Source organism: Prionailurus bengalensis, chromosome C2 (genome assembly GCF_016509475.1).
Source record: "Prionailurus bengalensis isolate Pbe53 chromosome C2, Fcat_Pben_1.1_paternal_pri, whole genome shotgun sequence".
Classification (NCBI taxonomy): domain Eukaryota; kingdom Metazoa; phylum Chordata; class Mammalia; order Carnivora; family Felidae; genus Prionailurus; species Prionailurus bengalensis.
The window spans coordinates 159,556,851-159,566,226 of NC_057350.1; positions in this window are offsets into that span (position 1 = coordinate 159,556,851).

The window sequence follows — 9,376 nt, forward strand, 5'->3', positions numbered from 1 at the left end:
GTGTACTTGAACAGTGAAGTTGGTCCAGTTGGGTAACAGCTCAGCTCTCCACTAGGTGGCGCTGCTAGCCTACTGGGATGGATTGTTGTGGGACTCGTAGGTGTGTATGCGCATGCGTGGCAGCAATGAGAATGGCGCCACCCAGCTCCCCAGTCTGTTCTCCTGGATCAGCAATTGCGCATCCGTCCTCTGTCTTCAGCTCTCATCCACTCCCCGCTTCTTCACTCTCCGTGACCAGGCCCCAGGCAGCACCTCTCCCCCGAGTTTTGTCTCAGATGCGGCTGTTTTCCCCGGCCCCCTACTTCCAAAGTACTTTGACTTTGACCCGTTCCACCCCTCTGTGGGAGGGTCTCACCGAGGAATGGCTGAATGAGCAATGGCCGAATGTCAGCTGCACCCAGGAACTCCTGCTGGACGCTGTTGTTGCCGATGCCTTGCTGATGCCCCGAGACTGCAGCCAGGTGCCAGCCCATCCCAGATGTTTGCGAGACAGTGTAGCAGCAGTGTCTCAGGGATTATGGAAAATCACAACCCACATCTGGCACCAGCTTCACCCTTAACAACCTTGACCCAGCACCAGCTAACATGGCTGCCTTCCAGGGTCTGCTGGGACCAGGTGGCTTCAACAGTCTCTACCAAATGTCCTTCCAGCAGTGGAACCACTTTTCCCCTTGTGGCCCTAGAACCTCCCGGACCCCACTCTGTTCCTGGGGATTCGCCCTTCCCATCAAAGCACCGCCAAGTATCGAGCTGCAGAGTTGCGGCCTTTGCACTCCCCTTGTTTACAGTCTTAATGGAATTCAAACCCTCTCCTTTCTCCTTTCTCCCTTTTTAGTTTCGTCTCTGCGGCTATTTCCAGTTTTCCACTTTCTCTCCAGCTGCTTTTGGGGAAGGGTGATTCTTCCCTCCTCCCCAGTCTTCGTCCTCCCTCTGCCTGCAAAAGCAGTTCCCTACCTTTTGGGACTTTTTGCTCCCAAAGTTCAGCTCTCCACACCGCATGCCTGCTGAATTCTGTGGTTCAGGTTGTGCAGATTGTTGTGTTAATCTTCCAGTTTTCTAGGTGTGTAGGATGGTTCAGTGTTGGTCTGGTTGTATTTTATGGACATGAGACACAAATAAATTCATTTTAAAACAATACCAGTGTTTCATTCTTTGTGCTAATGTGCTTTTTCAATTTTAAAAATGAAAAAATATATATATCATTAGGAGTAAGAAGTTAATGGACAGATTAAACAAAATCAGACACAGATGGAAGCAGGGCTAAATTTGAACAAGACCTAAGTGCCATATTTCTTGAGTAGTAGAGAGGAGGAGAAAGAAAATTTGAATGACAACATACAGAGCAGAGAGAGAGAAACCTCTAGAACAGAACAGGAAGAGGTGGGGAGGCTACATCAAAGATAGAAAGCTGAGACTTCCTCCAAGTTGATGAAAGACAGAAATTCTCAGGGACCCCACTAAATCCCAAGATAAGTTACATAGTAGCAAAACCATGGAACACTAAAGATAACCTTGAAAGTGGCTAAAGAAAATAAATAACTGATGCCATCAATAATGATGGAGTTTAGTGGAATATCTTTAACATATGGGGAAAAACCAGCCACCAGCTGGGATTTGTATGCTCAGCTAATCAAGAATTAGGGAAATATAAAGATTTTCAAGGTGAATTACTACAATCAGACCTAAAGAAATGTCTCAAATGGTGTTTTTTAACTTCAGCACTCCTGACATATTGGGCCAGAGGATTCCTTGGGGGTGTAGAGGGTGAGGGGAGGAGGGGCAGTGTGTTGTGCATGGTAGAATAATTAGTACCCTGCCCTCCATCCACTAGATGTCACCCTCTTCCCAGTTGTCTCCAGACATTGAGAAATGTCCCCTTGAGGAGAAACACTGGTCTAAAGCATATTATTCGGGGGGGGGGGGGGGGGGGGGGGAGGGAAATGATGCCAGAGGAAACTATAACAAAGACATCAATGTCCATTCTCCACTTTTCCCTAATAATAGAAACCCTGGCTTTTAGCTAGGCAGATTGGGAAGCTGGTGCTTCAAGTAAAATGTTCAGCCAGGTTGCAGTCTGCTTTAATTTGGGGGTTAGAGCACAGTTTGACCACACGGGTGGCATTAGGAAAATGGTAACAAGAATCCAGAATGGTGGATTTCTTGGCTTTTTTCCAGCTGCTTTTAGCAAAGTCTTGTAAGAAAGATGGTCTCTGGCTGGAGTTATCCAGTATGCAAGGAGAGTTGTTAAGGACCCTGTATTATTAATGAAGGTAACTCCAACTGTGGCCTGCCATAACATGGACAGTTGAATAATTTGGTTCCTTGCAAGTTTGAAAAAAATAACCACTCTGTACACTCAACCAAGACAGTTTTGAGCTATGGCTATGAAGAAGCAGGCAGCCTTTGCAGAAGATAACATTGGTGTTGTGAGTAAAGATGAGATTAAGTGTGCTGCTTTTTATAACAAATCTATCATATTGGCAAATGTGAAGAAATCTGGCAAAATCAAGCATTAACAAGAAGAACTGTTATGATTTGACGTTATTTCATAGTGTTGGACATAGATATTCCCAGTGAGCTAGGACAAAAACTGGAAAGAGCCCGGTGTCTGGATATCAGTTGTGTTATCATGCAGAATACCATAAAACAAACTAAAGCACAGTGGCATGTAGTGACATGCATAAAATGACAAACATAATTTTGAGCAAAAGATGCAAGACAAAATACTTTTTGACTCCATTTACAGAAGGTTAAAAAATGGACAGAAATTAATTGTATTTAAAGATGTCTACCTCAGTAGTAAACAGTGTATAAAACAATAATAAAAATGTGTAGTTTGTGGGATAAAAACCAAACAAAATTAAAACAGACATTAACATGGAAAGTGTCTATATATACTGACCTTGAAGGAAGTCTATAACATATTGTCAATATTAAATGAAAAAAGGAAGTAGGAGAGATTTAAGCAGTTCTGTCTTAGCATCTAATAATTTTTGCTCTATAAAATTTTGTGTAATAGTTGCTCATTTACAGTTTTTAATTGGATAATTTCTTTTCAAAAAAGAAAAAATTAAAGATGGAAAGTGAGTAGAGACAGTGTTTCAAAAAAATTGAGGTAGTAAATAACAATATCATATATGAATAGAGGTACAATGTAAGTATGTATATGGTATAAAATGCATGATATTTTCAGATAACAGAAATAGCATATAACTTCTACCATAGTATAGAGAAAAAAATGAATTTAAAGGCTTCAATAAATCCAAAACAAAAGTAGAAGAAGATCTATAAAGCAGGACAAATTAAAACTCAAAAGCACAATAAGGTTGTAGAAATGGATGAGGTTATGGAGTGGTGGTGAGGGGGGTCTGGATCCAACATCTAAGAAAGAATTCTTGAGACATCTTTGGTGCAAAAAAATGTGATTTTATTAAAGCATGAGGACAGGATCCATGGTCAGAAAGAGCTGCCCTGGGGTTTGTGAAGAGTGGCTGATTACATACTTGGGAGTTGAGGAAGGTAAGGCAAGAGGAAGTTTCCAGTGAGATTTTAATATGCTAACAAAGATTCGCAGGATCCTGGAGGCCTAGCTTATTGTGAAGCCAAGGTTGTTTTTCTCTCCAGCAAAGCATTAACATTAAGACAGTTGGGAGTTCCTGGAGGAATGTCATACTCTGCCAGACTCAAGTATTTTTCAATGGGCTGCAGGTTATAAGGAAATTTAATTTTATCTACCATTTCTTTCTGCCTTTGTTTCCCACATCATTCACCCCTGAACAATTTTGACCCTTAAATCTTTAAGGTTGCTGAGAGTGGAAGGTCTTACCTTCTGTAACCTCTTCCTGCTGAATAGGGGCATAGAGATGTCCTTACCTATGGGTCAACATTGGTCAGTTGGGGTATATATATATATATGTAGGAGTTACCAAAGGCAGAAACAGTCAATCCAACATATATGAAACTTCTTGAGTAGAAAGGATCATCTGTCAGCTACAAGTTATGGCAGTGAAGAAAGGCCAGGCAGAAAGACACTGGAAAAGACAACAAAATAAGTTTAATATTATCGTGAGAAAAAGAAGCCTGAATAAAAGACCTTTGATAGTTGACCAAAATTTTCCTCAAGTCCTTCATTGTCGTTGGAAGAGGAATTTGAGGTGTTCCACAGGTCCATAGGAATAAGAAGGCATGTCATCGGGCATACTAGATTCCTGGGAAGAAGGAAATGTTTAATTCTTGATATATGAGTCCATGAGGAATGTCCTTCTAATTTACTGCAATGGGAGTACATAATATGACCCAGTAGGGACCCTGACATTTTGCAGTTAAATACCCCACTGTATTAGACTTCCAAACCTTTAAATAAACCTGGTCTCCTGAGTTTACATGGGGTTGCTAGTAACTGTCAGATCAGATTTAGGGAAGATACAGTTTGCATGTTTGTTACAGGAATACTCAGTGCCCAGGAAGGGACACGCACTCGGGGAATCAGAAAAGACTTTATTTCGCACCAGTGCCACCCCCAGCTGAGTTATTCCAAAAGCTGAGCATCCGGCTTGCGTTTTACTGGTCTTTTATACATAAGTGCTTCCAGGCTGGGTGGGACTAGTACAGAGAAGCTTTTGTTTCCTGGCTGCTGGCTGATACAAGAGGCGAGCAAGATTGCAGAAGCCAAAAGCATGTAAAGGGAGTATCCAGCCTCGGACATCTTGGCTGGCCCTTTTTGTATGCTTTTTACCAGGCTTCCTTCTCATATTCATTTAGAGATTTATGAATTAACCTGGTCTCATGTAATAATTTAGCAGAGCATTATAGTCTCCATCTATTGTTAACTCTACAAGTAAGAAAAGGCTTTTGGAAGAATATTAGCAACCTTAATTTGGAGAGCCATAGCCAAATCAAAACTAAGTCATTTGTAAAACAAATCCAATTTTAACAAACTTGGCCTAATTATTTACATAAGCTCAGTAAGAATAGTGATTGATCATATAGATCTTTAAAATTTTTGCTTTGCTGGGACTTTTTCATAAGGAATCTCTAGATTGAACTTTTAGTAGTCTCTCCAGGCCAGAAGCCAAGCCAAGTACTTGCCATTACACATGCCTGAAATACCTGTAGATTTGGGTGAATTCCTCTTCTCAAGGTCCCCAAAATATCCTGAGGTTTGGCACTTGCCAGGAAGTGACAATTTTTACTCACCTAGTAAGGCTGCTGGGAACTCTGTAAGCAAGGTATCAGGCCAACATTTCCAAGGGGCTTTAATGGCTCATGCTTCATAAAGTCAACCTTAGTTCCTTAACGTTGTATAGTCATTTGAGTCTATGTATGTCTCTCAGATAATGACATTTCAGTCGATGCCTTGGTAAAATAACCAGTATTTCCAATGGTGTCCTCTTACAAGAACAGATGCTTATTGAACTTATGCAAATATCTGTAGTTGCCATGAAAAAAAAAGAATACTCAATGAGAGTTTTCTGAATTTCAGAGGGCTCAAGGAGAAAGTTAAATGCTTCAATTTGTTCACAGAGGAATATTCTATCACCTTTCTGTAAATCATAAATATCTTAAGAGAAATTTCCCTAATCTGGAAAAGCACACATTAGAGAACCAGAAATATTTTAACAAGAGTCACAAAAACTATAAATGACAGAAAGAGTAAAATATGGACATAAAGATCTGATGAGAGTATAGCTGACAAGAAATCCGGTTATTTATGTGACATATAACACTTCAATAATCAGAATACCAAGTGATGGCCTTGTACCAATATATATTAAAGCTTCATGGGGCGCCTGGGTGGCTCAGTCGGTTAAGCGGCCGACTTCGGCTCAGGTCATGAGCTCGCGGTCCGTGAGTTCGAGCCCCGCATCAGGCTCTGTGCTGACAGCTCAGAGCCTGGAGCCTGTTTCAGATTCTGTGTCTCCCTCTCTCTCTGACCCTCCCCCGTTCATGCTCTGTCTCTCTCTGTCTCAAAAATAAATAAACGTTAAAAAAAAATTTAAAAAAAAAGCTTCAGGAATTTCATATAATCTCTAGAATAGTTATAGCACTTACCCAAATATAATTTAAGACTTATTATTAGACAGCAGTCTTAATCACAGTCTCCATCAGTCTTAATTACAGTTAGCAGAATTTTTAACTCTAAAAAATCTTAGTCTCCAGTGAATTGTGGTCTGTCACACCAGAATTCTTTAGATGGCAAATTTATGGACACATTTAAGCACAAAGCATGTTTTCCAACACATTTAAATATCCTTAGTTTCTCTTCAATAAGAAGCCAAAAGACATAAACCTACTTTCAGTAATTCAATTCTTCACTACTACATTCTATTTGGAAAATATCTAGATGTCCAGTGGATTCAATCCCATTTATCATGCAAGCAAAGCTTTAAAGTTTCATTACCAAAGAATGAAAGCTATCTTAATTACCCATGAAAACTTTGAGACAGAATTAACCATCATTTTAAGTTATATTTTTGTTGACAAATTGCAGAGATAATATGAGCTTATTTGACCTTCAGCAAACCTAGATAGTATAAAAGTTTCATATTTAATGCTAAAAACTCTAGGGGCGCCTGGGTGGCTCAGTCGGTTGAGCGGCCGACTTCGGCTCAGGTCATGATCTCTCTGTCAGTGAGTTCAAGCCCCGCGTTGAGCTCTGTGCTGACGGCTCAGAGCCTGGAGCCTGTTTCAGATTCTGTGTCTCCCTCTCTCTGACCTTCCCCCGTTCATGCTCTGTCTCTCTCTGTCTCAAAAATAAATAAATGTTAAAAAAAATTTTTTTAAAACTCTAAAGGCATGTCTATATTAATTAAACCCACAAACTTAAATTAGCTTAAACACAGAATATTTTCCACTTGCATCCACTTAAAAGTCAATCAATTTGTTCCCCATTGTCAATTCTTACCTGGGACACTTGTGGGGAAATCTGAAGTGGGTGGCCCAAGGGGGTTTTGCCTTTTAATCCTTGACAGTGAAGATAGAAGGAGGAGCCAATGGTGCCAGAGGCAAAGAGGATGGCATAAGAGCCAGTGATACAGGCTGCACCCAAGGTGGTGCAGAAACAGGGGAAGACCAAAGAGGCAAAGCACCGCCAGAAGGCAGAGAAAGAGGGTTCCTGGTTCTAAACCTTGTCAGCTTGGACAGATGAGCAGACACCATGTTTTTTCCACCAAAGTGGAAATATGCAGTCCATGTCAGGCCAGAGAAGACAGGGAACTTTTCTGAAACAAAGAGGGTTTTGGCAGCTGCTTGGGAATATTCCTTAAAGTCCCTGTCCTGAGATAGACTTATCAGAGACCATTGGTTCCAATTATAGACATTACCCTGGGAAATGAATGAGGGAGAAGCCCCCACATATAGCTAGAGTAACCTGGGTCTACTAAGAGGAACAGTGCAAGAGAGTCTGCATCCCCTTCATTAGAGATGGCCTGTGTTTCCTCCAGCAACCTGGATTTATTTCAGGGAGACTTATTTAGACCATTATCATCCAATATATCAGGAGGAAGTTTACTAGCCAAACACATTTGAGCAAACACAGTCTGCAAGAGGCCCTTAGGTTGAGGTCCTGATTTAGAGACAAAAAGTCCTGGACATGGGGTATCTCTAACATTCTTCCTGTTTCTTGCAGGAGAGATCTAACTGATAGATCCTACTGAGGCCATGCAGTGCTTTAGGAGAGCACTTATTTCTTAAATTTTGCAACCTGAGTTGTTTCCAGCGGGTTAAAAGGCATCCCAAAGGAGAGTCCTTGGGAATTGAAGAAGAGAGAAGGTCCATTACCAAGAAAATTCCCCCCGACTCCCAGGTGGCATTCCACACACAGGATATGTCAGAGGTTCCTGGTGTCAAAGGGACCTGAAGCATCTCTCAAAATTGCTATGATCACCACCTACCCTAAAGACCCTGTAGGAGGGAGGCCAGCCCTCCCCCCTCCCCTCCCCCCTACCACTTCCCCATTTCTTCCTAGACTGCAATGGGTGCTGGCATATGGACTGAATTTTCCTTGCTGAGAAGGCCACACCATAAAGGCCAGATGCATCTTGGCCTGCCTTGCTGAGAAGGCCATGCTGCACCTTGGCTTGCCTTGCTGAGAAGGCCATGAATAACCTGCCATTTATAATCCATGGAAAACACTGGAAAATTTTTACAAGGTGAAATTTCCCAATTCTGTAGTTTAAGTAGTTAGTAGAGGACAATGATGAAAAATGGTAAGATAGAAGTCCATCATGATATAAGCAACTTTCCAACACATGTAGTCCTTTCTTAAGGCCGACTTCCTAGGAAAGGGTCCCCAGTTGGGTTTTTTTTTTTTAATATGAAATTTATCGGGGCACCTGGGTGGCTCAGTCGGCTAAGCGTCTAACTTCAGCTCAGGTCATGATCTCACAGTTCATGAGTTCAAGCCCCTCATCGGGCTCTGGGCTGACAGCTCAGAGACTGGGGCCTGCTTTGCATTCTGTGTCTCCCTCTCTCTCCTCCCTTCCTCTACTCGCATGCTCTCTCTCTCAAAAATAAACTTAAAAAAATTTTTTTAAAATAAATAAATAAATAAGAAATTTTTGTCAAATTGGTTTCCATACAACACCCAGTGTTCATCCTAACAGGTGCCCTCCTCATTGCCCATCACCAACTTTCCCTCCCTCCCACCCCCAGCAACCCTCAGTTTATTCTCAGTTTTTAAGAGTCTCTTATGGTTTGCCTCCCTCCCTTTCTTTTTTTCCCCCTTCCCTCCCCACCCATGGTCTTCTGTTAAGTTTCTCAGGATCCACATAAGAGTGAAAACAGATGGTATCTGTCTTTCTCTGTATGACTTATTTCACTTAGCATCACACTCTCCAGTTCCGTCCACGTTGCTATAAAAGGCCATATTTCACTCTTTCTCATTGCCACTTAGTATTCTATTGTATATATAAACCACAACTTCTTTATCCATTCATCAGTGGATGGACATTTAGGGTCTTTCCATAATTTGACTATTGTTGAAAGTGCTGCTATAAACATTGGGGTACAAGTGCCCTTATGCATCAGCACTACTGTATCCCTTGGGTAAATTCTTAGCAGTGCTATTGCTGGGTCAAAGGGTAGATCTATTTTTAATTTTTTGAGGAACCTCCACACTGTTTTCCAGAGCAGCTGCACCAGTTTGCATTCCCACCAACAGTGTAAGAGGGTTCCCGTTTCTCCACATCCTCACCAGCATCTATAGTCTCTTGATTTCTTCATTTTAGCCACTCTGATTCGCGTGAGGTGATATCTCAGTGTGGTTTTGATTTGTATTTCCCTGATGAGGAGAGATGTTGAGCATCTTTTCATGTGCCTGTTGGCCATCTGGATGTCTTCTTTAGAGAAGTGTCTATTCATGTTTTCTGCCCATTTC